General features: G+C 41.8%; 1 protein-coding gene across 6 annotated transcripts in view; it reads left to right on the plus strand.

The window, feature by feature from the left end:
- The window catches only part of SULF1 (sulfatase 1), a 191,653-nt gene that overhangs the window by 1,750 nt on the left and 162,081 nt on the right, over nt 1–27,822 (plus strand). For 3 of the 6 annotated variants that reach the window (XM_027973027.2, XM_042254289.1, XM_060393762.1), the window contains exon 1: nt 26,302–26,587. The exons of the other annotated variants lie outside the window; for them this stretch is intronic. The gene's annotated coding sequence lies outside the window, so the exon portion shown is untranslated. Of the gene's footprint in view, nt 1–26,301; nt 26,588–27,822 lie in introns of those variants that run through there. 6 annotated transcript variants of the gene reach the window in all.

The raw sequence follows: 27,822 nt of genomic DNA on the forward strand, positions 1-27,822 counted from the left end.
TATTTATTGATTTTTCTTTTCCATTATGGTTTATTAATCCTCTTTTTAAAAATTAAAGTGTGATCGCTGTGTCTAGTTGTTAAACAGAGTGTTCTCTGAAACTGTTTCAAAAGTCTTCTTCAGTGAGGAAACATCCTCAGAAATAACCAGGCAGTTATGAGGACTGAGTAAGATCCGATTCCCAATATTACATAACCCAAAGAGAACTAAGTTCATAAGCTGAAGTCTTTTGGAATTCCAGTCATTCCATTTTAGCTTTACAATGGAACTGGGGTTTAACAAAATAAAGACAGCAAAGCAAACTAATATCTGGAGTGGGTCAGGATTAGGATAACAGGCACAGCCTGGAGCAGGTACAGCGCTGGCTACCAATGCCACTTTTCACAGTCACAGAGATATTCCAGGAGAAAGTCAAGGCCCTTCTCACCGATAGCTCTTTTTCAGGGAGATATGGTTTGATGGCCTCTAACAAAGGCAAGTCACTGATTAGCCACGGGACGCCCCCCCCCCCCCCCCCCCCCCCCCCCCTGCTGCCCGCCCACCCGCAACAAGCATAAGGTGCTAATACTATAGACTGACCACCAAGCTGCCTGCTCAGGATTCGGGCAAAATGGGAGAATTCCCCTGTCCCCGCCCAAAGTCAGTTGTCCACAGGATTTAGGCAGGATGGAAACAAGAAAGGAAGTGTTGAGAAATAATAAATTCACACCTTGAGAAGGCAAAGTTGTATGTTCCTCCCTCTAACAAGGCTAAGGTAACATGAAGTTACTTAATGAACCAAAAGGATCTGTTTCAAGACAGTGCCCGCAGGGCAATTCCCGTTTCTTGTCAAAACTGAAATCCAGTGTTCCAGATGGAAAACATTCAGAAGCGTATTGACACTGACTTCCACATACCTCTGTTTGACACTTGGTTTCTTCCTGACAGCACTTGTGTGGGTAACACACGTGAAGTCCCCATCAGTGTTCTAACAGCTGTGAAAGTGTTTGAGCACAGGGTGTTTCTCCCAGAGAGGTGGAAGATCCCTGGGGGGCGTGAAGGGGGGACTCTCAACTTGCCCTGTGGCTGCAGCCTGTGACCCAGGCACAAAGGAAGGTGACAGATCTGAGGCAAAAAGCGATCTGAAAGCTTGATCCATTAGCTTACGAAACCCACTGTGACAGTGTTGTGGAAAACTAAAATCCATGAATCTAGGCAGTCACTGAACTTGCGGTAGATGATGAGCGAGAGCCTTCATCAAAGAACTAAAAGGGCTCTCTCTGCGCTCTCCTCCTAAGGAAATTTATGTGACTTCAAGCAGATTGCTGTGGTCATTTCCATTGTAATAGTGGCATGTATGACACTTTGCATTTCCTGTCTTAAGTAAATACCCATATGGGAATGGATATGGGGCTTTGTTCTTTTGTGTTTTTTATTTCAAATGGTTTATTCTTTAGGAATCCAGAGAGCAGGAATTCTGATACTGAGTACTGAGATACCAACTGTTGCCATGTGGATGAGGCCAACCAATGGGTCAGGTCGGGACATCTGGTTCTTTTTCCCCCATGCAATATTTTTGTGTGTGCAGAGAACATGTAGTAAATTTAAGGGAGTTAAAATGTTTAAGGAGCTGACTCTAGATAGATTATTATTTTTAATCATCATTACTGACTTTGAAGAAAAAGAGGCTCATGGATGAAATTAAGTCTATAGTGATATGGCAAATTTACCTTTCCTTTAGGTTAGATCCACGCTGGGGAGAAAGATTTGAAAGAAGATATTTTATGGGAAAAGTTTGTCCTGAAATATGTTTCTCATTTAAAATATTTTCAACTCTATTTCAATATGCTGGGAAGGAAGGCTATTCGTCTGTTAGCATTTTTTTTTTTTTTTGCTCTAATATTCCTCTCATCCCTACAGCCAAACTGCCATCAAATCCCGTGAGTCCTTCCTGTAAAGCATTACTCACATCTGGCCCACAGCTACTGCTCCAGTGCAATGATCCCCTCACACATGGGTCATTACGACAACCTCTTAATGGGTCCTCTTGCCTCCACTTCCCTCCTGTCCACCAGTTGTCATTGAGCTTCCTTAAAAAAAAAAAAAAAAGGCTTCCATCAAAACATTTCTCAGCTGTGACTTACCAGATGGATTGTCACTGTCCAAAGGCAAAGTTTGAGTCACTGTCCACAAGATGAAGTTTGAATTTCTCAGTACGACATGCTGGCCCAACCTTCCAACTGTGGCTCAGACGGGAAAGAATCTGCGTGCAATGCAAGAGACCTGGGCTCGATCCCCGGGTTGGGAAGATCTCCTGGAGAAGGGAATGGCTACCCACTCCAGTATTCTGGCCTAGAGAATTCCACGGACAGAGGAGCCTGGCAGGCTACAGTTCATGGGGTCGCAGAGTCGAAAACGACTTGAGCGACTTTCACTTCACTTCACTTCCAACTGTAAATCCCTACAGCAACAGAAGTCTACCCTTCCCTGTGACTCAAGTGGCCACGTCAATGTCCCCCACTTCCTGGTCTCTTCTCTTACCTCTAACCACTCCAGTTTTCCATCTTATTGTCTGCAAAATGAGAGTTTATCATTACGTGTATTCCTTCTGGTTCTATGTTTATAAGCGTATGTGTAGGACATCCTCAGCCTCTCTAAGTTCCACCTCCTCCAGGAAGCCTTCTCTGACTACCATATATCCCACTGAGGTTTCCCATCTCTTGGGGCTGACCATTAACACAATTACCTTGTTTCTTTACCCTTGCCTTTTTATCACTTGACTGCTCAGGTAGGGTGAAGTATCCTAAGACAGGAACTAGTCTGGTCCACTTTGTGTCTCATTAAAAGATGTGTGTCAACTAGCTCACAGGGTCGCTCAGATATGCAAGGCACTCTTCTAATTATACCACTTTAGAGTCATTTGTTGGCTCTGATAGCCTCCTCTCCATTCATAAAAGAAAAAGGAAAAAATGGTAAGATTGGTTGTATTTGGGAAATACAGCTTAGGAAGGATGCCACTTGTGAAATGATTGCCCCAAATTAAGCTCGACTATTATCTGAACCGCCCCCCCCCCCCAACCCATTTCAGTTTTCTATAACAGTGGCAGGAAATTTTGCTATGGTGTGAAATTTCAAATATGATTTAGGAAGCAGAACAGTCTTTGGGTTCAGACTTGTGTTGTAATTCAGGTACTACTTCTCACAAACTGTGTGGCTTTGAACAGATGACTTAACTGTTCAGCTCCTTCTGTAAAATGAAGAGGAATACATTCTTTGGGAATGTTGTGAAGAAACCTACAAAGCACCTAGCTCAGCGCATGTGCAATAAACAGGGGAGAAAGAAGGTTGGTAGATACATAAGCAGATGTAGGTTTAGGATGCGCGACTGTGTTCATCTTGGTCATGTCAGTCACTCATTCTGTCTATTTAGAGTGTGTCTTCTTTTAGCCTTTTTCTCTGCCACCAAAGGTGGTAGTGGGGTGGAAGTTGGGGAGGAAACAGGGAGCAGGAAGAACTGCTTTTAGCATTTAGGGGATTTGGAGCAACTGAGTTAATGGACCCATAGGGACAATGGTGACAGCTGAATACCCTTTGGAGGGAGGAGGGAGTCCTGGGTCCTGCATTAAAGGATAATAAAGAGCAGACGCTGGGCTGCAGGGCTAGGGGAACAAAGGGCCTAGGCAGTGGACCCCAGCAGGGAGCTGAATTCACCAAAGGGTCATGTGCTTCTCTTCCTTCCCCTTGTTTCACTGTTTGGAAAGAAATAATAACTTGGCAAAACATTGTAGAGAGTCAGGTCAAGCTTCCAGAAGTAATTGGTAAAGCAAGATACCATTTAGATAAAGCAAGGTGCTTGGACCTTTGCTGTCCTTCACCTTTAAAGCAAATCGAACAAAAAGCTGAATGCAATCAGCTTTAGTTCTGGCCTGTTCCTAAACTCTTCACCCACCATCAAACACTGAGTCGTCTCTCTGTACCCTTCCCCCAGAAGGACAGTGGACCGACCGAGAAATGATCTCACAAAGCACTAAATGCCACCTAGCTTATACGTCCTAGGACCCTGGTCATTCAGTTTTCAGGATCTTGAGATAGATCAAAGAATATTCTTTGTACTCCTGATCATCTGGTTTGCACCTGTCCCAGACCAGGGAAAGGAAAGAAAATGGGAGTCCTATAAATGAAGGGCAAGGCAGGATTTCTGGAGATGTCTCTCTCTTAACAGCAGAGACAACTATGCAACTTTCAAAATGAAGCATTAACAGTTACCTGGCTGAACCTCATCTCCAGCTGGAGCAGATACACTAGATGCTCAAAATATGGGATCTATGTACTACTGCACAATGGTGCAGTAAACCTTTGTTAATTAAAAAAATGTAGCTCTACACTTGACTTTCAAAAGTCAAATCTTTTCTTATACTGTGATCTCCTTTTTACTCCACAACCACAGATCTGTAAGGAAATATTTCTGCATATTTGAAATTGTGGATCTAAGAAACTCTGAGCCATGCCATTGTTAATTAACTAGAGAGGATGAAATCAATGTTGAATAGCTATGCCGAAAAAATGAGCAGACACAATGTGTTTCTGTGTGAGAAGGTAGTGTCTATCCAAGTTAATCTATAAATTTCAGGTAGTGATAAATTTTCACACAAGACAGTTAGATGGTTGACAGTGGGCACAGCATTTGGCAACAAGTTAAGAGCCCCATTGGCTCTGGTTGAACATAAAATAAAGATTCAAAAGTTTATTTGAATGATAAACTCATGAGCAAGACTGGACACTTGTGTAAGAGAAGAACCATAGTAAGAAGGGGGTTTGTTTTTATATCATATCCAATTATGTTATAAAAGTACAATAATTGAATTTTCTCTTCCAAAGCAATTGACTCTGAGGTGCACATTCATCTGCCTTCATATATTTTTGCTTTTGTTTTATTCTCTTCAGTTTTTTTACTCTCCTCAGTCTTCATTTCTGTTCTGTTGTTGTGCAGCCGCTAAGTCATGTCCGATTCTTTGTGACCCCTCGGACTGCAGCAACCAGTTTCCCCTGTTCTTCACTATCTCCTGAAGTTTGCTCAAATTCGTATCCATTGAGTCAGTGATGCTATCTAACCATCTCATCCTCTGCCGCCCCTTCTCCTTTTGCTTTTAATCTTTCCCAGCATCAGGGTCTTTTCCAACGAGTCAGCTTTTCGCATTTGGTAGACATATTGGAGTTTCTGCTTTAGCTTCAGTTTTTGCAATGAATATACAGGGTTGATTTCCTTTAGGATTGACTGATTTGATCGCCTTGCTGTCGAGAGTCTTCTCTAGCACCACAGTTTGAAAACATCAGTTCTTCAGTGTCCAGCCTTCTTTATGGTCCAACTCTCACATCCTTATATGACTACCAGAAAAACCAGAGCTTTGACTATACAGACCTTGGTCAGCAAAGTGATGTCTCTGCTTTTTAATATGCTGTCTAGGTTTGTCACAGCTCTCTATCCAAGGAGCAAGCATCTTTTCATTTCATTTCATTTCACTTCGTTTGTTGTTCTGGTGTTGGCATTGTCCAAATCTTCAGCTCAGCTACAAACTGTGGTTGCTAGAAAGAGGGTCTATTGCTACAACGAACTGAAACCTTGAACTAGTTTTTGTTATTACTTTGTTCTGCTTTTTCTCATCTGCAAATAGAGCTACTAATATATGCAGCTTTTCCACTTCATGGAATACATAATAGGCCTGAAACAAATTTATTTCAAGAACTCGGGAAAATTCTCCTGTAGTCATTTCCTTGATAGAGCCTCCAAATACACCAATCTAAGCATCTCTTCATTCTTCTGACTAATAAGAGCACATTCTTAACAGACAAAATAAAAATCTGAATTTCAGGGGGTTCTGTTTATTGACCAGTTTTGTGGTATGGTGTTATAACTCATAGGCAACACCTGCTATATTAACTTAAAACTGAAGATCAGACTGTTATGAGATATTAGCTCTACCAGGGTCATGATGATAACAGATGAAATGGATACAAGACTGTGCATTTCTTGGTAAGTTAACATAAGTGTACACCTGTGGTTATTAGCCTCAAACTCTTATTGCTAATTTGGCTTAGCATCAAAATCACCTTTCTATAACATAACATGTCCTCTGAATAGACTTCCTGCCAGTTTCAAGCTTCCTCCTTAACCTTCACCTGCCAGTAATCAGTCTTCCCCTGAGTAGAATATCCTAGTACACAGATGTGCTTGGTGTTGCATCCATAAATTCTGGACACTTCAGCTTTTAACTTTCATCTGTGAGAAGTGCATCTTCCCCCCAAAAAGGCCTCTAAAGTCATGTGCTCCTTCCTTCCTCTTGAGAGCTTTCACACTGGCAAGATCTGGATACAGCAAATGAATAAAAGCCAGGGGTGTATAACACTTTTTTATTTCCGAAGGTTTCACATGTGTTATCCCATTCATGTCATATATGGTATCTATATTTAGTAAAAGAGACTTGAGGGACAGACTCAATATCAAACAGCTTAAACTACTTTTTGGCAGTTGATCCGTTATCCTAAGAAACAGCCATAGGTAACTTCTAAATAAAACCAAAAGAACAGACTGAAAGCTATATCAATGTGCTAATACGTGGTGCAGTGGTAAAGAATCCTCCTGCCAATGCAGGAGATGCAGGAGACCAGCGTTTCATTCCTGGGTCGGGAAGATCCCCTGGAGCAGGAAATGGCAACTCACTCCAGTATTCTTGCCTGGGAAATCCCACGGACAGAGGAGCCTGGTGGGGTACAGTCCATGGGGTTGCAGAGTCAGACACGACTGAGCAACAGAGCATGTGTGCTCAACAACTTCTTGTGTATATACTTTTATCCTAGTGCTCAGAGGATTACAAAATAACATAGATACTATTCCTTCCCTTTAGGAATATCTAGTTTAGCTGTGAGTGGAAGACATGCTCCCCCCTCCCCAAACTGTTTTAGTAGTAATGCAAATAATTTTGTGGTCAAGTATCAATTATTACTACTAATTAAATAAAAAGGATGTCCACAGAGCCCCCTACTGGAGGAGCTGGAACCCGAGCCAGGCAAGACTTTTCTCCATGTCATTAAGCAGATGAATCAGAGCAGTGATTCATCTCCATTCTTTGCAAAGTCTATGGAGACAATTCATTTACCCTTTTTCCCTCAGTTTTCTTCTCTGTCAAATGGAGATATGATGATCACAAAGTGTAGAAGTTTCAGTGAAATAATAAAAGTAAGATATTGTACACAGCACCTAGAACTTAGTAAGAATTCAAAGAGTTGGATGCTTTTTCCAAGATGGCAGGAGGAACCACCTGAGTTAAGGCTTGGAATTAAATTGTGCATGTTATTTGCAAGCCAAGACATAGTATTTCTGAGTCAGAGGATGTGCATAGATGCAGTTTGGGAATATATGATAAAGGGAGGTATTCGGCAGAGGAGAAGGAAGAGGAAGGAAAAAAGTGATGGAGGAAGAGAGAGAAAAAGATGAGAAAGAAGGAGGAGGAAGAATACAGTCCTTGGTTGCCTCTACTTTGTACCCTTTTTTATTTCACTCTTTTTTTTTTTTTTTTTGGCTGTGCTGTGTGGCATTCAGGGTCTTAGTTCTCAACCGGGGATCAAACCTGTGCCACCTGCACTAGGAGCTTGGAGTCTTAGCCACTGGACCACCAGGGACGTCCCCCCTTTTCTATTTTAAGCACATCATGTCAGCTGAATTAGGCCAGATTCCAGAGTGTCATGACACATCAGGACTTCAGCTAGTGAGGTTGTATCTATTTTTTTGAAATAGATGCCTTAGGATGTTTAAGCAGTAGATTTTTCAGGAATGGGGAGAGAGAAAGAGATGAGTGCAGGGGGAACACTCAATTGGGAGTCCAAAAAAGAAAATGAAAAATAAGTTGCTGTTCTCATCAGTAACACTGACAGTGAGGAAAGGATGGGTGTAAGAAACATTGTGAAAAGCTTGGTAATTAGTCAAATAAAAGACAAAGGAAAGACAGTGACAAAGAAGACACGGGCATGAAGCCCAGGAAATCAGGGAGTGGTGACATCCCTTAAGGAAAATAAGGATGCTGGAAGTAGAATTTCATTTGTAACACTATACATATCCCAGGCTATGGCTGGGATAACTTTATAATGCAACGCAGGTAAATACATGGGCTGTGTGCTCAGTAGTGTCCGACTCTCTGTGACCCCATGGACTATAGCCTGCCATGCTTCTCTATTCATGGAATTTTCCAGGCAAGAATGCTGGAGTGGGCTGCCATTCCCTACTCCAACATGTGCATCTAAATGTTTAATAATATAATTTTGAACTGATAAAACTGAACTTTCTGATCATCCGTGGACATAAGACAGAATATACCACTGTGATGTTTTTTATGACATATTCCTCCTTAGATGAAAAGGATCTTTTCTCAAATTCAGAAAATAATTGGCTCAATAACTCTCCTAGTGTTTTTAAACTTTAGGGAAGTAAGGGATTTCCAAGTCAGAACAACAAACTACTCGTGCACAATATCTATACTTCTCTTCTTTCAGCTAAGAAAATGTTAGTGGAGAGGAACATATAATTTAAAGAGTAAAGAGGCAAGAAGGGATGAAATATTTAAGTTGCTTCTTCTCATAAACGTTCAGCGTCTAACTTGGTTGACATCCTTTTACAGAATGTGTGAATGACTTATTTTACAAGTGATATAGACACTCCCTTTTTCACTCACTACAACGGCAAATCATTCTTAATTTAAAGCTTTGAGAAAGATTTTCCTGACCTCCTGCTTTTCTTTCTATCTCTTCTTGTTCTACTCTTTAGTTTGTCAAATTTCATTTTAAGCTTCTCTCCAAAAACAGGAGAGCCATTCTTGATACTAAATCAATGAATACTTTTCAGGATTAGGTATAATTTTATTAGAGGTAGAAGATTATATTTGCCGTTTCACACTCTTGCATCAGATGTGGGGGGGAGCAGGGCAGCATGATTGAAAGAATTCGCTGCTTGAGTCTGCTAGATCTGGGATTTAAATTGCTAGAAATTCGTGGGAATAATATTGACCTGGGGAGACCTGACAGCATTTTGGTTCCTCAAAAGAGACTTGGGTTCTGTTCAAATTTTTAATGAAGACTTTGGCCCGTTTTATTTTACTCAACTGAGCTTGCTGAACCATGTTCCCTGGTTCCTATGGGAGAAATGCCAGCCTAAGTATCCACACCTGTAAATCTAGTTCTCAGTTAGGGTTGCCACCCATGGGGGTCAAATTGGCATGAGTTTATACTCGGAAGCTATTAATGGCTAACGACTGACTTGGTCATTCTCAAGACATCCAGTGCAAGGAACCAAGGGAAAAAGACAGAATACACTCATTCCATCATTACAGCAATAAATGTCATCTGCAGCAAGCACAAAAGTTGGGTTTAACTGTGAAGTTTAACACTAGGTCTTTTCTGCTGGCGTCCACTTAGGTCAACAGGCTCATGAGCCTGCATATGTGGAGATGAAGGTATAGAGTATAGGCTGATATTCTAAAACTCCTTCATCCAGACTGTCTAAACTCAAATTTCAATTCAGGACTCTATTCCTACATGTTCAACTTATTGACCTGTCTCAGAGGTACAAAGACTTCTTGACGAGGAAAAGCATAGTCCTTGTAAGAAAAGAAAAATGAGTAAGTGGAGAAGAAGGGGGGAAAATACCAGTCAAACATACCCTGTTTTAGAGTCATGTTTTTTTGACACAAAAATAAGGACAGAAAACAGAGAGGAAATAAGCTTATGAAACACTTCATGTGTAGCAGTTGTTATTCTCATTAGTTGTTTTGCTCTAAAATCGGAGATCCAAGGACTTCCCTGGTGGCCCACTGGTTAAGATTCTGTGTTTCTTATGTAGGGCCTGTGGACTCAATCCCTGGTCAGGGAACTAAGATCCCAAATGCCCCATGGCATGGCCAAAAAAAAACCCAGTTTTTAATAAAAAGTAGATAAAACCAGAAATCCATTGAGCCACCCTTCTGGGCACCCACTGCCTTCATCTCAGAAGTGGAATTGGAAGTACTCTTCTAATTGCTTCTGCCACTATTCTGACCCCTTTAGAAATTTAGAAAACCCCACTGGACTGCCTCATTGGCTTCAGGTAAAGCTTATTTCATGCTGGGCAAGTAATAGATTAAAATGTCACTAGCAATGACAAAATTTGCTGAACAGTGGCAGTTGTGTTATAGCTAGGAAAAATAAGCAGAGTGGTACAGTGGGAAAACATTGGCAACCTGGATTCTAGAGCTTGGTTACCATTAATAATGAGATATTGAGCAAATTAATTAACCTTTCAGGAGCATGCCTCCCACTACCTCTTAACCTTTATTCTACTGTTCCCTCCATCTAGGTTAAATTATTCTCCTTAACTGACAAGCTCTGCTCTTTCCCTAAGACCAGTCTAAATAAATAAGATATTCTCCTTTGAAATTAAAAAGCATGGTGGGAGGAACAGGGAAGGACTTTAATCCAGTTTTGCACCATCTCTTGCTCTTTTTCCACTCATTTTATATATCACTATTAAACTAATCTTCTAGCATCATTTTCATCATGCTCTTCCATTATTCTAAAATAGCCAATTTTCTATAGCATCCAGCTTATTAATAAATAAAACACCAGCCTTTAAGGACCTGCATCGTGTTTTCCACTTGAGCCATATCCCTTCCCTGATGTACTTTCTGTTCTTTACTAAGTTGGTTCAGCATCTCCTAAATTTCCATCACTTACTTTTACTGCTAAGGATTTGTTCATAGGGTTTTCTGGTCTCAGGCTGTCCTCCCATCACAGTTGTGATGTTCACATCTCACCCATCCTTGAAGAAAAATTATCCCATTACTTACATGGAACTTTCTTTTGTTCACTATACCAACTATTAATAAGTCCCTTCTCATAGGTGATCTCTTACCACTTAACATGTTGCCATCTAATTTTAGGTGGCATCTAATTTTACCTTGATTAGGTACACTTTTGCATTTATTACTATTCTTCATAGATTTTTAATATTGCTCCCTCTCTTTATTATCAGAAACATGAAGGTAGAAGTTGAGTTTTAAACCTCTGCCTCTATCAGGCATAGCTTCAAGACGGTATATCTGATATAGGCCATAGGTCTTCATTACATATTCATAACCAGATTGGTCAAGGATAATTGGGATAGAAAGCTGCATTTTAGTCACTGAGAAATTTAAGGAAACTAATCAAAAGTAAATCCACAACCACACCAGGCAATTCTTTTGACACTGTGGAAAGCACTATCTCATGCACCAGTTTTCTGGCTTAATTTTTTTCCATCTTTTGCACATCACTCTCTCAGTGCAGCATTTGGGCCAGCTGAATTCCATCCAGAAACAGATTTAAATAGACAATAGGCTAACTAGAATTCCCATCCTCCTTGATTAGATGTGAAATAGCAGAGCTGGGTGTCACTCACATGCCAGCCACTCAGGAGTCTATGCTATCAATTAATTTCTTTTGAGAGGTGAACTGAGGAGATTGTGACAGTTCCACTTTTAAGGGCATGTAAAATTATGGCTAGACCAGAATTTTAGGGACAGTGCCAGACAGACAGACCCATCCCACCTGGATGAAAGTATCTACTATCTGCTGCATATCATAAATTACAATGCCCTGAAAACCCCACAGTAAATCATATTTTTCTGTTGCTGTAGTTGGATTTGACTATAAAAATTCATTGGCTTGAAATCACATTCTCAACTGTAGGACAATTTGCCAGTGAGATGAGAGGTTTTAAATCACTTAGAAGAAAGAGGAAATTATCACACTTTCTATTGGATCTACTGAATCTTATTTCTTGTAGTTTTCTGAAATAATCAGAATTAAGGCTAGATTTTCCAAGAAAGGCATGGAAAATATCATAGAAGCACAGACTATAAGAGGTATACCTCAGAGATCATCTAGGTAAAAATCCCCATTTTACATCCGAGGAAACTGAAAAAAAGTATGAAAGTGTTTATGCTCAATCATGTCCAACTCTTTCGGACACCATGGACTGTAGCTTGCCAGGCTCTTCTGTCCATGCAGTTCGCTAGGCAGGAATACTGGAGTGGGTTGCCATTTCCTTCTCCAGGGGATCTTCCCGACCCTGGGATCAAACTGGCATCTCTTGTATCTCCTGCATTGGCAGACGGATTCTTTACCACTAGCACCACCAGCAGAGAAGGCAATGGCACCCCACTCCAATACTCTTGCCTGGAAAATCCCACGGGCAGAGGAGCCTGGTGGGCTGCAGTCCATGGGGTCGCTAAGAGTTGGATACAACTCAGCGACTTCACTTTCACTTTTCACTGTCATACATTGGAGAAGGAAGTGGCAACCCACTCCAGTGTTCTTGCCTGGAGAATCCCAGGGACAGGAGAGCCTGGTAGGCTGCTGTCTATGGGGTTGCAAGGAGTCAGACACGACTGAAGCGACTTAGCAGCAGCAGCAGCACCACCTGAGGAAAATGAAGCCTGCCTAAAAAAATCCTAAAACCCACATTTCCCAGATAGTTCTAGGCCAGGCTTTATCAAAACGTAAAAGGCAGTAAAGTTCTACCAGGACTAACTGGATTTATGTGTCAGATGTCCTCTAGAACTGAGGAAAACATGAGAGTATGAAGCCAGCTCTCCCACGGCCCCTCTTACTAGTTCCATGATGAATAATCAGGGACTGCAGCGAAGTCTCAGGGCTGGAACAAATACCAGAAGAAGCATTTACTGTTTAGGTGCATTCTTTGTGGAAAATCCATTCTACCAGAAATACCCAAGCGCTGATCTGAAAGTTCGAAGCTTTGTTATAAAGAGCCTTGTTTGTAAAGGCACCTTTTAACCTTTGCCAACAGAATGCTACCCAAGTGATGATAATAATATTAACCATCACCCTCAAAACATTTTCCCTTGAGTCAAATCACTGGAACTTGCAGTCTTTGGATTAGCAAAGCAAATACATCATTTCTGCACACCAGAAACAGCATCTGAGAGAGGAGTCTAGAGAGCTAGCGAGTGGAGTAATCCACATTGGAACTCATGTCTTCTAACACCTTCTTTACTGCTTCATGCTTCCAGTGATTCCAAATACATATATTATTACATATGTAATACATTAGGGAAACCTGTTGCCTTCCATGGGCTTCCCTGATGGCTCAGAGGGTAAAGAATCTGCCTGCAATGCAGGAGACCTTGGTTTAATTCCTGGAGTTGAGATGCCCTGACGTCACCTCACTGAGAAATAAACATTGGACATACGTCCTCAGGTTCTGGAATTTTCCCAAGAGAAGTATAAGAGCCATATTCTTCAGAGCTTTCTAAATTATGTGAGTGTATAAACCAGTATGTACTTACATAATTTATGTCTAAAACAGATTTATTTGTATAGGAAGTAAAATGAGTCATTATTGGATTATAAATGTCTTTCAAAATCATTAATTTACATTTTTCATCTTGCACTATCAAGAATAATAATTTAATAATTCCAAAAAAAGATTAACTTAGAATTTTAAAGTGTGGTTTTGATTTTTTTGGAAAAAATAGCTTTGTTTTAAAAACATATCCTATATTTCTATTTGTTATTTAAAAAGTCACTGATTTTCAGAGCAATGCAAGGAATATGTCACAGGAAAAAGAGTATGTGGATTCAGATTGTTATCAGCTATATTTCAATTCACTGACAGTGTGATTGAAAACCTGGTTAGAACTATAGAGAAATCAGGCTTATCAATATTACATCCGCTGGTAAAAGGGAGAATTTTGTTGTGAATGTAGAGTTAATTTGGCAGAATAATTACCTGTTTGTCATATAGCTAAGTTTTAATTACAGCAAGTGCTGAAAAAGAATTCTATGAAAAATTATATCTTTGGTCCATAAGAATACTTTCTTCTTTGAACTAAGCCTATACATTGACCACTTCTGTAAAACATGCTTTCCTATTTATTATTTGTATCTCAGCCGTTGTTCATAATGAAAATAAAACAGGTCATTTTCACTACTTGAAGGGAGGGTCAGAAGAAATAAAGCTGAGCTCTTTCCAAACTCTTTACAGCTCTTTTGTTCTGCCGCTGAGCAGCGGTTGCCCTTAAGTCATTATGACTTTTTTCTCAAACATGCTCATAATCTCCACCAAAAAGACCACATAAAATGGCAAGCTGTTAAAGAAGAAAAACTACACACAAAAAGGATACAAACTTTTTCAGTAGTGTAACTGAAGAACATCTTTCTCATTTCCCCGACCCATCAGAGATTCCAAAGATTACTCAATCTTTAGCTTCTTATACACAGAGAAAATGGACTTCTTTTTGTCCTTCCTTGCTTAGTCCTCTAATGTTTTATGAAATTGGACTTTTCCCACTTATGAAACTTTTAACTTTGTATAACAATCTATACTTTCTAGAGTGCATTCAAACTATTCATTTGATCTTGAAAACCTTGAGGAACACATCACCCAGCTAAGTACCTATGCCCCTTTTAAAGAATAAGAATGAAGTTGCATTCTTGGATAATACACAATGAAAGATATTTAGGGTTATAAGACCATGAGGCAAGCAACTTTCACTGAACTCAAGGAAAACAAACAGTGAAAGTGAAAGTGAAGTCACTCAGTCATGTCCAACTCTGTGACCCCGTGGATGGTAGCCCACCAGGCTCCTCTGTCCATGGGATTCTCCAGGCAAGAATACTGGAGTGGGTTGCCATTTCCTTCTCCAGGGGAATCTTCCCAACCCAGGGATCTAACCCAGGTCTCCCGCATTGCAGGCAGACGTTTTAACCTCTGAGCTACCAGGGAAGCCCATAGGAAGAGAAAATGAACAATAATTGATGAAAGGATTGGGGCAGTTCAGTTCAGCCACTCAGTCATGTCCGACTCTTTGCGACTACATGGACTGCAGCACACCAGGCCTCCCGTCCATCACCAACTCCTGGAGTTTACTCAAACTCATGTCCATTGAGTCGGTGAGGCCATCCAACCATCTCATCCTCTGTCCTCCCCTTCTCCTCCTGCCTTCAATCTTTCCCAGCATCAGGGTCTTTTCAAATGAGTCAGCTCTTTGCATCCGGTGGCTAAAGCATTGGAGTTTCAGGTTCCACATCAGTCCTTCCAATGAATATTCAGTACTGATTTCCTTTAGGATGGACTGGTTGGATCTCCTTGCAGTCCAACGGACTCTCAAGCATCTTCTCCAACACCTCAGTTCAAAAGCATCAATTCTTCAGCACTCAGCTTTTTTTTATATTCCGACTTTCACATCCATACATGACTACTGGAAAAACCATAGCTTCGACTAGATGGACCTCTGTTGGCAAAGTAGCAACATATGGATCTCAGTAAATGGTATGCAAGTGTTTTCTCTATTCTTGCAACTTTTTTGTAAGTTAGCTCAGTTTTCCAAACCTCAGACTTTTTGGTAATTATTTTCAAATACAAACATTTTTATAAAAGATAGAGAGATACAGGAGAGTTAAATCATTTGCATATGCTAATAGAGCTGATTCAGTTCAGTTCAGTCACTCAGTCATGTCCGACTCTTTGCGATCCCATGATTTGCAGCACGCCAGGCCTCCCTGTCCATCACCAACTCCCGGAGTTCACCCAAATTCATGTCCATCAAATTGGTGATGCCATCCAGCCATCTCATCCTCTGTCGTCCCCTTCTCCTCCTGCCCCCAACCCCTCCCAGCATCAGAGTCTTTTCCAATGAGTCAACTCTTCGCATGAGGTGGCCAAAGTATTGGAGTTTCAGCTTTAGCATCAGTCCTTCCAAAGAACACCCAGGACTGATCTCCTTTAGGATGGACTGGTTGGATGTCCTTGCAGTCCAAGGGACTCTCAAGAGTCTTCTCCAACACCACACTTCAAAAGCATCAATTCTTTGGCACTCGGCTTTCTTCACAGTCCAACTCTCACATCCATACATGAACACTGGAAAAACCATAGCCTTGACTAGACGGACCGTTGTTGGCAAAGTAATGTCTCTACTTTTTAATATGCTGTCTAGGTTGGTCATAACTTTCCTTCCAAGGAGTCGTGTATTTTAATTTCATGGCTACTATCACCACCTGCAGTGATTTTGGAGCCCCAAAAAATTAATTGACACTGTTTCCACTGTTTCCCCATCTACTTCCCATGAAGTGATGGGACCAGATGCCATGATCTTCATTTTCTGAATGTTGAGCTTTAAGCCAACTTTTTCACTCTCCTCTTTCACTTTCATCAAGAGGCTTTTTAGTTCCTCTTCACTTTCTGCCATAAGGGTGGTGTCATCTGCATATCTGAGGTTATTGATATTTCTCCTGGCAATCTGATTAGAATCCAAGTATTCTTATTTTTCCACACTTCCTCTAAATCTACACTCTATTTCTGTATAAAATGAACAGTAACTTCCACTTAAAATATTTATAAACCACAATTATACTTTTTGCCAATCAGTCATCAGTGCCATAGCTCAAGGAAAACTCATAATTATTATTTACCTATAATGTATGTTTATATATCATATTACCCATTTCAAGTCATTTTTATCACCCTATTTTATTTGATCCTCATAACTTTTTGAATAAAGTAGATAGCACAGGCATTATTGGACCCATTTTACACATCAAGGAACAGACTGTGAAACTAACTGGCAGCCATATTCTGGAGACAGATACACAAGTCTGAAAACTTCAGAAGAGTACTCATTCCAATGAATCCTCGACAGTCCAGTGCCTCTTCATACCCTTAATGACCGTATCTAAAACTTCCAGGTCTCAGGTTTTAGTAACAGACAAAAATAACAGTCACTTAAAGAACAAAACCGAATGACTGAAAAAGATGCCTATGTTTTACTTACTATTATACATAACAGCTAAGTATATTGAGTACCTACCTGCTATGTGCAAGGAAGTGCTTTATATATATATTATCTAATTTAATTTTGCCACATCTCTATGACATGTAATTCTCATAGTCCCCATCATACAAACAAGGAAACATGTCTGAGAGTCTAACTTGACTGATATGCAGAACTATCAGGGCTAAGGCAGGACCTGTGAACCTCCCACTGTTAATTACATTGTCCTAGTCCACATTTTCCCTTTTTCCTTTAAGCTCAGTTGATATTTCAGCCAAGTTCTTTTTCATATATTCAATGATCTTTAAATTCTGCAATTGAGAGAATTCTTTCCAGGAACACAGTTTGTATGGAAAAGCACATGTTTGAAAAAGCAGGTACCATATCCTATTTGCATTGGCAGCAGTCTCTGGCATATATTAAACATCCAGTGAGTGTTTGCTAAATGTAAAGGATGTTTGGAGTTCTCTCTTAAAAAGCTTTCAAGATGTCATGATCTAAATATTTAAATAGTTGTTGTTGTTTAGTCACTAAGTTGTGTCTGACTCTTTTGCAACCCCATGGACTATAGCTTACCAGGCTCCTCTGTCTATGGGAGTTGCCAGGCAAGAATACTGGAGAGGGTTGCCATTTCCTTCTCCAGGGCATCTTCCCAACCCAGGGATCGAACCTGTGTCTCCTGAATTGAGAGGCGGATTCTTTACCACTAAGCCACCAGGGAACCCCAAGTACTTAAATACAGGATTTATGAATCAGTTCAATTGACTTCCCTGGTAGCTCAGACAGTAAAGCATCTGTCTACCATACGGGAGACCCAGGTTCGAGCCCTGGATTGGGAAGATCCCCTGAAGAAGGAAATGGCAATCCACTCCAGTACTATTGCCTGGAAAATCCCATGGACAGAGGAGCCTGGTAGGCTACAGTCTATGGGGTCACAAAGAGTTGGACACGACTGAGTGACTTAACTTTCACTTTCACTTTCAATTTTCCAAGAGTGAGCTTTGCTGCAAAACACATAGTTTCAAAGCCAGAAAAAAAAAAAAAATGATAAAGAAGCGAACAAATTTCACTTAAGAATATTTTTAAGCCATTAAAATATTTTAATATTTTTAAGTTCTTGGAAACCTGAACTGCTCTGTCAATAATCTGACAGTTTTAGACTGTCCAAATAACCTTTTTTTGATAATCTCCTGTTTCTATGACAAAAATAATGCTCAGTCTCACCGCTGGTGGGAGTCCATGATTTTTCCCTTTGCTACAACCAGTCAGGATAAAAAGTGAACACAGGTGACTTACTATGTAAGATTCCCTCGCAGACGCCAGCTGAGCAATGATGCAGAAAAGGATCAGTCAGGGAAGATGTGAAGTCCAGGTAAGTGGCAGGATCCAAAGAGTACACTTTTCCACCTCCTTTCTTCCTACCCACGATTGCAGCCATCCCTTTTGTGGATGGCTCCAAAGTTTCTGATATTCACTTGTATCTGTCTTTCCTCAAACACGAATAGTTAGGTGAGCTAAGATCTAGACCGCATTCCCCTACATCTTTCCTGCCTTGGCACTATGACCTTTGTCTTATCCCGCCCAGTGCACAGACACTTTAAGTACACAGCTTAACTTGACTGCAATGTTAGTGAATTTCAGGGTAAAAAGTGCATTCAGGTAAGTCAATCACATGTCGGTCTCGGGTTTCTCCACTTGGCACCGGTTTACGGCAGCAAAGCAACTCCTTTCAGGCTCTGCCCATTATCACTTCTCTTGCTGTCCATCACCCTCACCTCGGGCTCTTGACCTCTGGTTCTTACTAATACACCTGCCAGTCCCAGACATGGGTACTTGTAGATTCTGCAGAATGAGGCTTTTTCCTGTCTCCAGCTCAACACATCCTCCACAAGCATCTCTCAAAGACTGCATGACTGTAGGACACCCACGCCTCCACTTCCCTCATCTCCTTCACCTCCGTACCTCTTCATCTCCTCTTCCCACTTTGTGCTTTGCCCAGTCCCTGCTCTTTGGCATATGCTTTTGCATTTGCCACTTTTCCCTCTTGCTCAGTTGCCAAGTTGTGTCTGCCTCTTTGTGATCCCCTGGACTGCAGCATGCCAAGCCTCCCTGTCCCTCACCATCTCCCAGAGTTTGCCCAAGTTCATATGTCCATTGAATTGGTGATGCCATCCAACCATCTAATCCTCTGACGTCTTGTTCTCTTTCTGCCTTCAACCTTCCCAGCATCAGGGTCTTTTTTTCCCCTCTACTTTCTCTCTCTCTCTCTCTCTCTCTCACACACACACACACAAGACTAGAGGGAGCAAACTGGATTTGGTCCCGTTGAATTTCTTGGATCGTGTTCCCTGGGTTCTTTTTTTCTGTCTCTCTAATCTACTATTTTCTAGCAAAAGCTTTCTTTGGATTTCTGACACCAGCCCTAACAGCTTGAATTTATCTGATGCTCTGAATAACTTTGCTCCCGGGGCTGAAGTCGCAACTATTAACACTCGGATTATTATTAATAATTATCATTCTCTTTTTTAAAAGATCCTTCCTGTTATCTCTTTGTATTATTTAATGTTGTTGTTTAGTTGGGAAGTCATGTCAGACTCTTTTGCAACCCCATGGACTGTAGCCCACCAGGCTTCTCTGTACATGGGATTTCCCAGGCAAGAATGCTGGAGTGGGTTACCATTTCCTTCTCCAATATCATTTAATATTTATATTTAAATACAGAGCTGTTGCCAGGGTCACCGCTCAATATGTACTCACTGAAAAAAGGAATATTTTTTACTCACTCAGGGCAAATAATACTAAACTAGTGATTAGGACATGAATGCCCTAAAATAGCCAGAAAAAGGAGAATCTGAATGATAACTGAGTACCGACAACATGCTGGACACTGCTATAAACTTAGTTATATCTGTACTAGTCATTCTACTTAGAAGAACTAGACTTAAAAAAAAAAAAATTACACACCTGTAGAGCTAGGATTTGGACCCAAGTCATTTTGTCTTCAAAAGTCAGTGCTAACTCTCAAAAGAAAGTTCTGCATAAATGCTAAATGGTAAAACCCCATCATTAATTACATGGAAGGAATTTGCATTTGCCTGCAATTTACACATTTTCTCCAGACTAATTTAATTGCCAATGCTAGTAAAGTGCTTCTTCCCACAATTTACTAGGCTTCTTTTGTAAAAAGCTAAATGGAACTTTGCTGTCAAGGTGGTGAGGAAGAGAAGACTGAGATTCAAGTAAAAACTTGCTAACTGGTGTGCAAAACCATGCCCATTAAGAGGGGAACAACTCTTACAGAATACAGACTGGTCTCTACATCGTTTGTTAAGGGCTGGCATAGACTTGTTCCTGTGGGCTCACTCCCAAGTCAGCCCCAAGAAGGCTGAAACAAACCCCCATGGAAAATAATGTTGGTTATTATTAGATAGAATTATTATTAGGTAGAATCTAGGGCATTGCGATGAACACGCTGTTCGCTGTTAGGTGTTTTCTGCGAGGCATTATTACTATTGTTACAAATTAGCAAGAGATAAAGTGCACTTAATGCATTTTCCTTCAATTTACATGCCCTTCCTTCTTAAACCATTTCCAGAAATGCTTAGGAAATGTGAAAGGAGCTTATCCGACCAACGTATTGTCTTTTCCTCCAGCAGAATGTCAGATCACTTCTTGAAAGATCCTCTCCAAATGCTTCAACTCAAACCGATTTTAACAAACTTGACTATACACACCATAATTAGGAAGCCAATTCATTCAGTTCATTTGCATCCGTCTAAATAATTTCTCCTGACAGATGACTTCCGTTCTAAGTACCAAGTACTTTTTAATCCTAGGCAGGTTATTGCTGAGGATAAATGATTTCACATTCTCATAAAGATGCCAGTCATTAAGAATATTAACACGAATTCCTTCCCCTCGGATAGAAAGGAGCTGTCATTTTAGCAATGTTGCTGCATCAGCCTTTCTATTGTCAAACACAACAAATGATGAGAAAATCAATTTACTCTTTAGAATTAGTCAAGTGAGGAATTCTTTGAAGTGGGGGGTCAGGGTTTTTGTCTGGATTCCGTAATCTGGAAAAGCCGGGTACTGTATAGACGTTGGTAAAATGTTGTGAAATTTAATGAGGACTGTTTGCTGCCATAGACCTTCCAGACAGAATCTATCTCTGAAAAAGAATTCCCCACTCTTAAAATAGAGGTTTGATGAGCACCAGATGTGGTTTAAACGAAGCCTTGTCCAGCTGAACTCGGAATATATTTTGATCTGTATGAGGCACAGTCTAGAAAGAGGGGCAGTGAATTGATCGACCAGAGCCTGTGTTGAGGTTGGTGGTGGGGCTTGAATATATATTTACTCCATAAAGCTACTCACATTAGGCAAAATGCAAATGAGCTTTTAACAAATACTTTCTAATAGTTGGAGGATGTCATACTTGCTGCTTATGAGACAATTTACAATTTTATTTCATGTCTAAGATGTGCAGAGGATAGCATTTCAATGGGTAGCCACAACCTTTAGGATGATCTGTGTTCTGGCAATGATTGCACTTCCACATCTCAGTTTCTCCACCCACAAAGGGAAGATTAGCTCGTTCTTCAAGAATGACAAGCATTTAATATTTGGAAAAGACTAAATAATGAAGTGCTTGGATTCTATAGAAATGCCAGGAGAAAAGATTTATTTTCAAGTCAAAATCTAGTACAAACATGACCTTCCTATTGTAAATCTCATGAATAGGGAAAGAAATTACATGAAGACTGTTTCTTGGGCTGAGAATTTGGAAATACATTAATATTGGGATGCTTCAGATGGTAAAAAAAATATTAAAAACATCTGCTTATTATAATCTCTTGTCTTTGGAGATGAGAAAAATTCTTTCTGCTACACTGTCCTGAAAGAATGCAGTTAGTAAAGATTTAAATGACAGGAATGAAAGGGTCATCTTTTGATTTCTTTGCCTTTGGGCAGGACTATAGTTAAGCTACCTCAGGAAAGAGAACAATGCTGTTTCTTGCAAAAATCTCCAGGTGAGAATAATAAAAATTAAAAAGAGCACAAGGGAAAGTTCAGGGACCTTGAAATTAATAAAGGTCAGTTTCAGCTAATTTCAGTTCAAATCCATATCTATTTGCCAGTAGCCTGATGCTTCGCTTAGTGAAAAGCCAAAGGATGTGATATTTGGCAATAGTTCTATGAGAATTCCATTTAGTATTAGCATGAATGTCTGGTCATTGTTTTGTTCACCTCCTCTTCACCCCATGGGGGAGGGAGGGAGTCCTGTCCTAGGATTCTCAGATGACCAAACACAGGACGTCTGATTCGGGACACAGGAGATCAAAAGTAATTCATTAGTCACATATACTAAGAGTCCAGGGGGGAGTGGATACTCTGGGTCACATGAGGCAACACAGAGGCTACATTTAGGAACAGAGGGAAGAAGAAGCGCCTATAAGGAGCAGGCTCTGTAGTAACCTGAGAGTGAGAGGTACCCAGGATCCCAGGGAAGGATGTGATTGGCTGGTTTCAATGACTGGGCAGGCAGGGAAGTAAACCCAGCAGGATGCAGAATAGGTAGACTGCTGCTGTCCAGCTGTAGGGGAACTAGCCAGTGAGAGAGTCTTTCCCAAATGGTGGGGAGCATATCAGGTAAAAGTAGGGGAACACACAGCCTTTTGGGGCCCCGTGAGGCTCAAAGATGTCAGGGCAGCATGTGAAATCTTAGCCCTTCCAAGCCAGTGGTTCATACAAGCTATGTCGACATATGGGATGCTTACATCCCCTGGGCTATACCAACCCCTCTAAGAGAGAAGTCTTTGCCATAATTATTGTGTCTCCTGTGAAAAAAGTCACCTTGACTGGATTGATAACCTTGGGGCATAAGCAGTTTTCTAGCAAGCGTGCTCTCAGGCCAAGGCTATATAAGTAGCTCGATGATTCATGCAGAAGTATTCTCTGCTACTCGCTTTGATTTAAATGAAAAGAGAAGGCATGCCCTGCATCATTCAGACAAATTACATATTTATTCCTCACTTGATTTTCATTTGCCACGAGGTGAATGTTGACCAGTTTCTACTTCCAGCAAAAAAGACAAGCGAACCAAAGTGAAGAGTATGTCTGTGTTCTCTTATTTCCCTGCAATTTAACTGCTGAGGAGATAATGGACTCAGGGAGACCTGAGGTTCCAGGCAGAGTTTGGACCTCTGAAGTTTAATGGAGTGTGTGTGTATGTGTGTGGGTGGGTGTGCTTAGTCATGTCCAACTCTTTGTGACCCTGTGGACTGTAGCCTGCCAGGCTCCTCTGTCCATGGGATTCTCCAGGCAAGAATACTGGAGTGGGTTGCTATTTCCTTCTCCAGGGGATCTTCCCAACCCAGGGATCAAACCCACATCTCCTGCAGGTGAATTCTTTGCCACTGCACCATGTGGGAAGTTAATGCTGGGCCTGTTTAAAATCTTAGGCAAGGGACTTCCCTGGCAGTTCAATGTTAAGACTTCACCTTCTAATGCAAGGGCTGGGAGTTTGATCCCTGCTTCAGGAGATAAGAAACAATGTTGTAACAAATTCAATAAAGATTTTTTAAATGGTCCACATTAAAAAAAAAAAAAATCTGGGGCAAGGCATTTAATTTCTCTAGACCTCAAGTTCTGTACCTTTGTAATGAGGAAGTTAAACTAGATCAAGTGTTACACTAGATCAATCACTACGTTAGAATGCACCTAAAGAACATAAGGCACATTAAAGTGCCTGACACCCAGTCAAGACTCACACATGGTAGTGAAAACAGAGATGACGGCTCTGACTTGAGCAGAACAAAAAGAGGGGAGATCTTGAACTATGAAATTGTAATGAGATCTCAGTCCTTCCTGAAGCCCATACCTCAAGAACTGAAGGCCAAAATTCCTCTGTAGAACCTGAATCGGTTTTTTATTGTTCTAAATTAGTGGAGGCGGGAAAGTTCTTCTAATTCACTGAACATTCTGCATGCCCGGGAAAGCCCATTGACACCGCCCCTCCCAAGTCTCTAAAATGACACCACTGTACATCCAGCCACCACAGACGGCACTGACAGCTTACTGCTTTCACCGAAGACTAACAAGGGAATGTCACCAAGAACGTTTGAACGCTAAGCCACAGAAATTCAACACCTGACAGCTCACATTCTGTGTACTTCACTCCATATCATAAAACACATCAGCAGAGAGCTATTGTTTTCACATTGAGCTGCTGTTGTGATAGTCTGCATTCTTTCCACAGTGGAGGAGTTCTCTCATAAAATACATCCAAGAAGTCTGTGATTTCTGACAAATCTCACCCTTCAGGAACTTTCCTGGCCTTCTAGGAAGTCATCTACATTCCGGAGGTCTCCTGATGAGCAATAGCAGGAGCTCAGTAGAGACCAGCATTCCTGGTGCCCTCACGAGCACACATCCTAAGGAATGTGACAGGTCAGACGTTCCTCTCCAAATCTTACAAAGCTTTCTAATTTTTAAAATTTATTATTAATTGGAGGATAATTGCTTAACAATGTTGTGTTGGTTTTTATCATATATCAACATGAATTAGCCATAGATATACATATGTCCAGGCTTCCCAGGTGGCGCTAGAGGTAAAGAACCCACCTGCTACTCCAAGAGACATAAGAGACACAGGTTCAATCCCTGGGTTGGGAAGATCCCCTGGAGGAGGACATGGCAGTCCACGCCAGCATTCTTGCCTCGAGAATCCCATGGACAGAGGAACCTGGTGGGCTATAGTCCATGGGGCTGCACAGAGTCAGACACGACTAAAGAGACTTAGCACAGCACGGCATACATATGTCCCCTCCCTTTTGAACCTCCCTCCCACCCCATTCCACCCCATTCCACCATCACCAGGCTGAGCTCCCTGCACTATACAGAAACTTCCCTTTAGCTATCTACTTTACACATGGTAATGTAAATATTTCAAAGTTACTCTCTCAATTTGTCCCACCCTCTCCTTCCAGCTGCGTGTCCATAAGCCTATTCTCTATTTCTGACTATTCCTGCCCTGCAGTAACTAACGGGAATGTCCCAAGAACCATCTTGGTTCATCAGTACCATTTTTCTAGATTCCATATATATGCGTTAATATTGTTTTCTTTTTTTTTGTTTTTAATTTATAAAAATTTCCAAACATATCCCAAAGTAAAAGTTATCACAACCGCCCCTGGCCCACTGCGCAATTTCAACAGTCCATCAACGAAGGCTTTCATCGGAACACCTGGAGGTTACCTGGGGCCCCTCCACTCCAAGACTGATGGCCCAGATGACATCGGGTTGGCTGTCAGCTACATTCACTCAAAACACTCAGTGAAGTGCCTGTCCTGGGCCACCTCCGAGAATCACACCAGATCCCAGACTTAGGAAGCCAGATGTACGTGAAGAATTACAGCAGAGAAGCCAAATCAAGGAGAAGAAAAGAAGGGAAATTGGGAGAATTTGGGGGGGAAGATGGGATTTGAACTGTGCTTTGAAGGAAATGGGAGGGATGACATTTCAGGCTGAGGTGGAGGATGTAAGGCAGGCTGGGGCTGGGCCGGGAAGAACCCGAAAGGCCATCTTTAGAATATGATTCATAGTCTCAGGAGCTGGAGTAGGTGAAGGCCATTGGGCTGGGAAGAGAGAAATTAGTGACACTGGAAGGCGTGAATGCCTGGAGGAGGAAGTTCCTCAGGGGTTGGGCAGCAGAGCCAGAAACAGGGCAGGAAAAGAATCATCTAAAGAAAACCCGAGGGTAGCAGCATGGGGGAGGGAGGGTAGCAGAGAGGATGAAGTGAAAACTTTCTCAGCCCCAGCTCTGGCCCAAAGAACCCTTTGGCTGGGGGGTTTTGGCTCCCACAAAGAAAAGAACAGAGACCCACGGAGATTTAAAATAGAGGATGGATATACAGGGTAGGGCCCTGACCCCTGGAACTCCCTGCAAACTCTCATTAGCAAAACGAGAGACCAGAACGAAAGCGAAGCAGCAGAAGCACCTGGTGAGAGTCTAAGAAACATCCGTGTTTACTAAGCACTCGGTCTCTGGAACGCCTGCCTCTCCAAATACCACATCTTCCTCATCCACTCCATCCCACCACGGGCGGGCGGCTACTGTGTCGGGTGCCTGGGGGCGGCAGTGGGGGGTGGGGGGGACCGCAGCCTGAGAGCCCTGCCAACCCCCGACCCACTCCCTCCCTCCCTCCTAGGAGCCTTCCCGCGTGGCCGGCCGGCCGGCCAGCTGCAGCTCAGTTTGTTTGCCGAGGTTTGCATGCACATATTGAGTTGCCTTTTTTTCCCCAGCCAGTTCAGCAGTGTCCCGAAATTCACCCCCAGTGTAACTTCTGCCTCTGCTCCTCCCCTTCTTGGAACTGCCTTTTGTTTGTCTGGCAGCCTTGGTTCTATGGGGGTGTGTGTGATGATGATAATACGCGGACTTATATAACCCTCTGCATCTCTCAAGCGCTTCGCAGACCGGCCCTCTTGCCTCCCCCGGCCCGTGTCAGGCCGGGCGACTGGAGCGGCTAATAGGAAACCCCGACCCGAGGCGCGGAGGCCAGGAGGGAGGGCAGAGGGGGTCAGAGGCCGGCCCTTCCCGGCCCCCGGCGCCCCCGGAGGTCAGGGAGATAAGAAACAATGACTCTCGCCCCCGGGAGGAGGAAGGAAGCCCCGCCGCCGCAGCCTTATCTCCGCTCCTGTGCGTTCTCCCAGTTCCCAGAGCTGGTTCTCTAGAGAGGACTTGGAAGGCGGCTTTTGTAAGTATGATGCTCTGCTTTTTCTTTCATAAGGAAAGAACCAAAGTTTCCTCACTGCCCTTGTTCATTTCATCTTATTTATTCCCGAGAATAGATTCCCCCGCGCTCAGATACTACCCTGACTGGAAATGTGTTTCTGGCCAAAGTCTTCCACCCAAATTGGGTCTCTCTTAAAAATTGTAGGAGGAAAAGAGGTTTCTGTTGCTCATTCATTTATTCACAAAATTATCCCCCTCGTTTCCCCGTGTCCTGGTCCCGGTGGTAGCTGACTGGTCTCCACACACACATCTCACCCTACAAAGGAACCCTGGTTATTCACCTTGCTTGTTAGGTATCCAGAAATAATGTTGCAACTTTGGGCTTAAGTTTCTCTGCTTTCAGGCAAATTCAGTTGTGGGAAGTTTCTTTTCACACTATGAGAAATCTCATTTTTCCGTGTAGTCTTGAAACTTGTACTGGCGTGTTTAAACCTTGCAAAACACTGTCACTAGAGTGGACAGGTGAATTCTTACTAAGTTTTTCACCGTATAGCTGAAAGATCTAAATATTACAGAGAATGAACTTAAGTACTAGCAAAACCCAAAGCTCTGTTCAACTACGTGTTTATAAAGGATGCTGAGTTAGTTCTGTTCTCAGGGATGATGCTCAAGGTTTTGGGAAATTGTCTTTCAACAAAAAATGAATTTACAACTCTAGAAGAAAGATACAGTTTCTGAGCTTTTAGGAAGTATGATTTGCTAATTGAATAAGCCGAGAACACAAAGTTCTATCTTGGGTAGTTGTTCAATTTGCTTTTATGAAACCATGATTATAAGTTGGTTCACTATGAGATATAGAAAATTACTGTCTTTATTCAAGTACTAAGAAGTATAAATTGTAGAAAGCAGTTTTAAGTCATGTGTATGCTAGTCACTTCAGTCGTGTCTGACGCTTTTGAGACCCTGTGAACTGTAACCCTCCAGGCTCCTCTGTCCATGAGATTCTCCAGGCAAGAATACTGGAGTGGGTTGTCATGCCCTCCTCCAGGGGATCTTCCTGATCCAGGGATCGAATCCGTGTCTCTTGCATCTTCTGCATCGCAGGTGGATTCTTTACTGCTTAGCCACTGGGGAAGCCCTTTTAGTGTCGTTAAGTGCTATGATTAATTCACTGAGCTTGATTACTTTATATAAACAGCTATGAAAACCACATATAATGTGGTGTATCAGTGTGTGTGTGTATATATGTAAAAGAAT

This window comes from Ovis aries, chromosome 9 (assembly GCF_016772045.2).
Source record: "Ovis aries strain OAR_USU_Benz2616 breed Rambouillet chromosome 9, ARS-UI_Ramb_v3.0, whole genome shotgun sequence".
In the NCBI taxonomy this organism is placed as follows: domain Eukaryota; kingdom Metazoa; phylum Chordata; class Mammalia; order Artiodactyla; family Bovidae; genus Ovis; species Ovis aries.